Consider the following 8,777-nt stretch of genomic DNA (forward strand, 5'->3'; position numbering starts at 1 on the left):
TATCAAAGTTCGTTCAATGATGACAAACTTACTCTATTGTGTAAATGATTGGTTATTATCTTTAAACAATCGTAATTCTGTCGATGTAGTCTACTTAGACTTATCCAAAGCTTTCGACCGTGTTCCAAAACGTCGACTACTAGCTAAATTGGATCACTATGGTATCCGCGGAAAGTTAAATATTTGGATTCAAAATTTTGTATCCGACAAATACTTCAGGGTTCGTGTTGGGGAAGACCACTCACTAGATAAGCCAGTCAAGAGTAGAGTCCCACAAGGATCAGTACTTGGATCGCTTTTTTGTGTCTACACGAGTGATCTTCCGCTCTTTGTATCCAGTAAGGTTTCCATTTACGCTGATGACACGAATTTATATGTGAATCCAACTATTAACCAACATGATTTCTCAACAAGATCTTGACGCAATATTTAAATAGTCCTCAGAATGATTACTTTCGCTTAACATTAAAAAATGCGTTGTTTTACATATCGGAAAAAATAACCCATCACTGCCGTACTTTATTAGTGAACATCCTTTAAACTCGGTAATCTCCCACAACGATCTCGGAGTGATAATTAATAGTGGACTTAAATTGGTCTGATCACATAGTGTCGGTGTGATCTCCTGCAAACTACAAACGTGCAAACTCGAAACTGTTTTTGATCCGTAAATGTTGCACACGTATATCTCTAACCTCTGTTAGTAAACTGTACTCAATATACGTTAGACCTATTCTTGAGTTTGCCGGACCAGGGTGGAATCCAGATCTCAGTCGCGATAAAATCCTACTTGAAAATGTTTAGCGTAAAGCCACAAGACTGGCATACGGCCGTGTAAGACCTAACTACGAAGATAGACTATCCATGGCTCGTCTTATGCCATTCGAGCTCGAGGTCACCTAATAATGTCCTTCCGTATTTTAAAACCTAATTTTGGGAACCTAAACACCTTATTCACTTTGAATCAAGAAAAAAGATTAGACAAAAGAGGCAATCGATACAAATTACAGAGGGAACAAAGTACTGCAAGGTCCAGGGTGAACTTTTTGCCAAATAGAATCTTTAATATCTGGAACTTAACTTTATAATTGGTATTAGTTTTACAATTATATTTTTTTATTTTTTTTTTGCTTTTTGGGCATAATAGGAGCTAGCTCTTCTGCCCTTTTTTGTTGTATAATAATAATTATAATATTTCAAAAATGTGAGTATCTGAGTTAAGGTCATATTTGAATACCTAGAAAAATTACCTATTCGCCAATTTAACTGAAGTAACTGTATTTTCCTTAGTGTCTCACAGGTAGCAGTTTATGTCGGTTTTGCTAAATGATTACGTGTTCGCCCTCCAATACAATACACAATAAAACCGCGCCATTTTTAGTTGCGCTTCAGTTTACTTTAAACGACCGATTGTGAGAGTAGCTGTTACATAGCGGAGCAAAAAATCGAACGTAGGTAAAAATTTAAACGAGACACATAGAAGTTGTTGCAGAAATTTCAACAAAATAATTTCTATCCATAATCAACTCTAGGAAATAATAAACAACTAAACTGTTAAAAGTAACAGTCCAAGCAGATGCAGTTCCAGTTGCGCATACAATAATTAATATATAAATAATCGGTAAACAACAGCCACAACAAAAAGTACTCAAATAATAAGGGCACAGAATACAAATAGTAAACAGACAAAGTCCACTTAAATAATAAATACACACAAATTAACTAATCACTAGATATTCCAACCAAATAGTCTCAACCTGCTCGTTACCTGCCTGAACTCCGCGAGTGGAGTTCAGGAAAATGCAAACTCTTCTTCTGCCACAAAGCCATTAAATAATTCAGTAAAAGTTGCCACTACATCTGCCTCTACTGCCAGTAGAAGTAGAAGTAGAAGCAAAACCAACTAGAATGAGGTATCAAAAGCAACCATTAAGCCAACCTCCAACCCTACTCTCGACAAACAGGAACAAAAATTGTTTTACCGTATAACTACCATTCCAGCAACCTACGATACCAGGGGAAGTTTTACGAACTAGTAAATAAGCAGGAATTTTTAATGGGCTACATGATTAACCTGGAGATGGTCGCTAAAAACTACGTGGCCACCTTAAGACCTAGAAAACTTTAATTCTCAAGAAAATGACCAAAAAACTACAATACTTCTTCTTAGAGTGCCCTCTTCCTACAGAGGTTGGCAATTATAATGGTTATTTTTATTTTTGAACTTGCTGCTCTAAACGAGTCAATCGATCTGCATTGATACCAATCACGTAGATTCTTTAACCACGAGTTCTGCCTTCTGCCTCAGATCTTCTGCCTTGAACCTTTCCTTGTATTATGAGTCTCAAAATTTCATATTTTGGTTCCCCCATCACGTGGCCTAGGTATTCCATTTTCTTGTTTGTATAGTGGTGATTAGTTCTATTTCTTTAGAATTTCTCAATATATTATATATAGAAATATATTCTAACCCAAAGGTCACGCTATTATTGCCGTGATGGAAACAATGTTAAAATTATGGTGTGATAATCAGGTAAATGTGAAAAATTGTTCTATTAATTAGAACAATATGTGTTCCCAAGCTGATTTTTGAGACATTGAAAGAGTATCCTGTAGAGATCACTAAAGATAAATAGTTTAAAGCTAGTAACGATTGATTCAGCCGATTGAAAAATCGCTTTAATTGGCAAATTCAATGTAAATGAACTAAATCTGGCTTGCCTGTAATTTGGGAGTCTAATCATAAAACTTGGGTAACAGATTCCCTTATTGAGGATTGGTTTGGTCATCATTTCATACCTTATTCAGGTCGAACGTTATTTTCAATCTAAAGTCATCCTCCTGCAACTTTAATTATTTTTACCAGCTCATACAACTAGCTTACTTCAACCGAGGGATTAGGGAGTCCTTAAAATATTCAAAGCTTATTACACCATATGACCATTTTAACACTTCTAAGAAGTTATAAGAAAAACGACAAGCACTCTGTTAAAGATTTTTGGAAACAATTCAATGTTTTAAATTCAGTGTAAGTCATTAGAAAGTCTTAGAATGAAATTTCACAAAAAACGTTAAATGGCGTCAGAAAAAACTGTCCTTTTTTCATTAGTGACACGAAGGTGGAATTGACACCAGAGCCTGATGAAATTAGTTGTACGACTAAGGAAGTGGTTAATATCGTCATGCAAATAAATTTAGAAGTGAATAGTGATGAAGTTCAAGAACTGTTGGATTAACAATTAGGAACTGATAGTTGATGAACTCATAGCAGTTTGGATATTGTACAAACTGAGGATCAAATGACGGTTGAAAACTTGCCTCTGTCTAATTAAAAAGGAATTACAAATTTTAGAAAATATAGATTACAACGAAGAGCGCATTTCTTCTATAAAACAATAATAAATGAATTATTAGCTTGTTGTAAGGAAATTTTGCGAAAAAAAAAATTGAGTCGTCAAACCACTTTGAGATATCTATTTCAAAAATATCTTTCTTTACGAAAACAAAATCCATTCACGAAGAATATTCTTAACGTCATCTTGTACTAGATTTTATATTTATACCTACTTAAAACCCCCTGTGGTGAAAAGTCTTGGGTCTATACAATAAAGCGATCGGGCGGTCTTCTATTCAGTGCGGTTATGGGGTAATTAGAATAATACGAGTATACCAGAGTAATATTATTTATTAAACAATTAATTCACAACTTAGCAAGGGTACATACAGGTAACAAATAATCGTCCTGTAAATGATTCATAACAATCAAATCGAAGACACACTTTTATAAAATTTTATTACAAAATAATGTATAACAAGATATTTTGAGGTCACAGTACCTATTGGTCTTTTTATGTCTTATATTTTCTTTTGTTTATTTTTGTTACTTTTTTTTACTGACCAATTGGCTTTTAACGTAGATTACAGTTTGATGATAAATATTTTGTAATGGAAACTGTTGAGATGTGGCGAATAAAAACATTCATGAAATTAAAATAAAAGGATTTACGTCTATTAGTGGTGCGATTTATAAAATTACTACTTAAAGCCCAAATCGCGGGAGGAATATGTGCATCAGTTTTCAAATATTTATTATTTACTTTATAATTTCTAAATTGAACCACTTTCACTTGACAGATCTCATCAAGGGCAACAAGAGACGTCTACACTGGACGGACGCCGCAGATGCCGCCTTCCAACGTCTCAAGACCGAAATCAAGGGAGATTGCTTGAGCAACTGGGTGGAATATCGATGCGTCCAAACTACAAAAAGTCGGGACATCATCCAGTTCCTTCAGGAGGAAATCTGCGGCCGCTGGGGGAAACCTACCACCCTCATCACGGACAACGCAGCCCAATTCCGGACGGATGCATGGGAGAGATTCCTGAGACGGCACAACATCAAAGCCGAATTTAGCCCTATCTTCCACCAGAGGGCCAACCCGGTTGAACGCCGAGCTCAGGAGCTCAAAAAGGGACTCCGCGCCCGATGCAAAACTGCAAATGACCCGAGATGGGAATCCTACCTGGCTGACATCATGTTCAGTCTAAGGACCCGGAGAAACGAGGCCACCCAGGAAACACCCGCTGAACTTCTGCTAGGCTATCTTCCACGGCGCGCAGAAGAAACACAGCGGAAACATCGTCTGGCAAACACCGCAGCCAGACGAGACGAAAGGGTTGCCAGAGCTGTTCAAAAGGCCACGGTATACGCGAGGATAAACATGTTTCCTGACAACCCTAACGCTCCACCTGCCAGGAGGTTCATCGAAGGAGAGCAGGTCATGGTGAGGAACCACGTCCGAGGGAACTTCGGACCGACATGGACGGGACCACACACGATCCTGAAGGTGCTAGGCGATCATACCTATGAGGTGCACCGCGACCGGGACGTGAATAGGACCATTCATGTGGATGACATCCGCGCTGCTCCTCCAGCGCGAGTGAACTGAGTAACCTTATATCTTCACGATGTCGTAAGATCTTCCTCAGGGTGAATTAAGTAGCCCTGACAGAACAGCTGAGGATAACCACCTGGGCTACCTGGACCACTATAATTTTAAGTATGATATATCTTAAGTTTGAATTGTAGTTGTATTGTATCTTTTGTATTGTATTTGTATTTATATTGTATTTTTTTAGGTTAAGAACTTCTCACTGTATGTATTTCCGATTTTTTTAATAATAAATTTTCTTTTAGCACCGTTAGGTCTTTCAGAGGGGAGGGGGATGTCCTCCGGAGGCTCGGTCGGGAGCTGACAGCCATGCCGGACGCATCATGGAATTTGGATATTGGTCAAAATACTTGGGAATTCCAAGTTTGGCCAAATCCAAATTTCTAATGGCTCGATGCAGGGAAATTCCACTTTTGCTTCTACAAACAAATCCTTTGTTTTATATATCTTTTATATATTTTCTCTCATTGATCAGTCGAGCTTGCCTCTTCTACTGTAGACCTAGTCGGTGCTATTATTGTTCCAACTAAGTTATTGTTTTATTTCTGATTTCCTATATACCATTTTTATTTTAGCATTATTGTATATTCAGACCTTTTCAGGTTAGAATATTACATTGATCTATATTTGTTCATGTACTGATTGTTTAATATTTTATTTTGATTGTTTATTTTTCTTGTATTTTGTGTCTAAGTTGTTCTTCCGTAAGTTAAGAACACTTAGAAATATTTATCTTGCTTTTTCTATTTTATATTTTGATTTGTACTTTGTCTAAGTAGTTCTTTCCGGTAAGTCAAAGAACTCTTAGAAATATTTCTCTAAATATTTGACTTGTTATTTTAATTGTTTGTCTAAGCCGTTCTTTTCCGGTAAGTCACAAGAACACTTAGAAATATTTTCATAATCATTGTTGCATTATTATTTCCGATATTTTATCTAAGATATTTTCTTCCTTAAGTTAAGAAAATACTTAATACATTTGTCTCTTTCATTTTCTATTTTATGCTAAGTTGTTTCCTCCGTAAGTCAAGAAACACTTAGCAATATTTCCACATCTTTTCTATATTTGATTTTTCTTATTTTCTATTATAAGTCGTTCTTCCGTAAGTCAAGAAACACTTATTTGTGCATTTATTTTACTATATTTAATTCTCTTGTTTATTTTCTGTTCAAAGTTGTTTCTTCCGTAAGTCAAGAAACACTTAAACCAAATTTATCTTAAAGATGCAGTAGCAGTAAACAAACCAACACACGTTATCAACATTATGAATATTACGAGGAGCACTCCCAAATCACGATTTACAATGTATAAACGTTCATAATATCCACCTCATAAACTATATAAATAGACATCGTATACGAAACTCAGCATACCATATCATTTAGTAGTCCTTGTACGCGGAAGAATTGCTATAACTTAATTGGACCACTGTTGTTCTAGTGATAATATTTTAGCCAGGGCGTGCGTCAGGGAATTACAGTGCTTGAATTTATTCATTTATATTTATAATAAATGTTATCATTTATATTTTATGATCAGAAGAATAACAAAGATAAAATTAAATTAATAAATGTTAGAATGAGGTTTTCCAACAACATAATATGCGAATTCGTTATTGTAATGCATTGAATTAATAAAATTAAATTAAATATGTAAAAATTTTTTAAAATTAAATGTAATATCTAATGGCGGTTTCCCACCAAACGGACAAAATAAAAACAAAACAAAACACAAACTCGTATCCAATAAAACAAAATAGCAACTTTTCACAAACTTTACTAAAGACTGGCGTGTTTTGAAACAGTTCGTTTTGTTTTTCGAGTCCCGAGTTTTTGAAACTCGAGTCTGTTTAGTGGAAACGGTCAGTTGTGTTTATTAATGGACTACCTCACCTCTGACGTTACAATGGGCGGGGCTTCGAAAACCTTTCTAAACATTTCTACACTAAATACAAGATAGAGCTGCGGTAAGTATAAATAAACCGTCAACAGTATGATTGTTACGAGGAGCACTCCCACATCATGATTTTAACGATGTATAAACCTATATTTTCCTGTATTATGAAATACATATGAAAATATGAAGTAGACATCGTAGCATAAGTCGTTCACAGGAATAACAGAACTGAAAATAACTGAATAAACATGTTAGAATGAGGTTTTCCAACAACATAATAACGTGAATCCGTTATTGTAATGCACGGAATTAAAATACAATTACATTAAATGTGTAAAAATGTTTTTAACGTAATATTTAAGGTTGAAACGGAGTTGCCACTCGTGAACTGAGCTCTTAATGGCACTCCATTCGTTGGTTTAAGGAAAACGAAATTTCAAAGCAAAAACCTATGCAAAGGTCAGAAAAATCTTGTCAAAAATAAAAACATTCAACATATCTGAGTAATAAATAAAACAAAAAACTCAAAGTGTAACTTAGGTAATATTTTACTCAGAATCTACCTCGAGTGCCTGTGAATACCTTCTTTTTTCTTTACCCATTTCATCTACAATATGCTAACAATAGTGTATTTTTTTATGTTTATTCACAATAGTCAAAAGCTCGACTTTTAGAACTGAATTGTCAAAACTTTTGATCGCAGCCACTTTTGAATATCCGCTTTCTTCAACTCGGTTGTCGATATTTATTAAACGGGGAGTATATAACGAATATATTAAGATAGAAAAAAACATGGCGACTACCAAAATGGCACTACACAGGATCTTGATTATATAGAACGTATAGTTATGTACGAGATATCATAAGGCACTATGAATGATAATAAATTTACTATAGACAAATTTTGATTTATTGACTTAAGGAAGGCCTCTCGCTAAGTTCAAAATAAACAACTGATCGAAACCTAACTTGCGACATAGCAAATGAAAAGGGACGATATAACGAATCTATTAAGATATGTAATTGATTTTCTATCTTAATATATTCGTTATATCCTTCCCTTTCATTTTCTATATCGCGTTATAGGATTTGATCAGTTGTTTATTTTGTACTCAGCCAGAAGCCTTCTTAGTCAATAAATCAAAATTTGGCATACGGTTTTGCTTTCGTATTAAATGTATACAGCATGTTCAGCAGAAAGTCGAACAAAAGATGTGGGATCTTGACAATATCATTGAGACTCAAGTTGAACCACTGATAATTAACGTAGTTAATGAGAGCAGCACGTCAGACTCTGATTATGAATAAAATATTAATTTACACTGTGAGTTTTTTGTTTTATTTATTAGTCAGATATGTAGAATGTTTTTATTTTTGACGAATGATTTTCTCGGACATTTGCATAGGTTTTTGTTTGAAACTTCGTTTTCCTTAAAAAACGAATGGGGTGCGATTAAGAGCTCAGTTCATGACTGGCAGCCCCGTTTAAACCGGAAGCTCTTAGATATTATTACTCATAATTTCAACGCAATTTAAGAAGTTTTTACTTCTGGCGGCACTTCTCCAAGTGCACCTTATTTTTTTTTAATACAAAATTTTCGTTTATGAAAACATTTTAAGTTAGGGTATATCTGTATTCAAATTTACGAAATTTATATAAAATGAGATTTCAATTTCTGGTAACATTTGTAATCTGGATCACGTGAGTTTTATTGTTTTTCAAATAAAAACTGAAAACATAATAATAAGTTACTTCTTTTGAGGCGAACTAACACACAATTTACTTTAAAAAATAAGTGTATTTGATGTTTCGATTTCGATCGTTTAAGTGTCAAAACAACGTTGCAATTACTGCTTTATTATTTTTGTCAAACCATAACTTTCTTTTTATTTTACAGTAGTGAAGCTAATTTTGAATTTCCTTGAAA

This window comes from Diabrotica undecimpunctata, chromosome 5, assembly GCF_040954645.1.
Source record: "Diabrotica undecimpunctata isolate CICGRU chromosome 5, icDiaUnde3, whole genome shotgun sequence".
Classification (NCBI taxonomy): domain Eukaryota; kingdom Metazoa; phylum Arthropoda; class Insecta; order Coleoptera; family Chrysomelidae; genus Diabrotica; species Diabrotica undecimpunctata.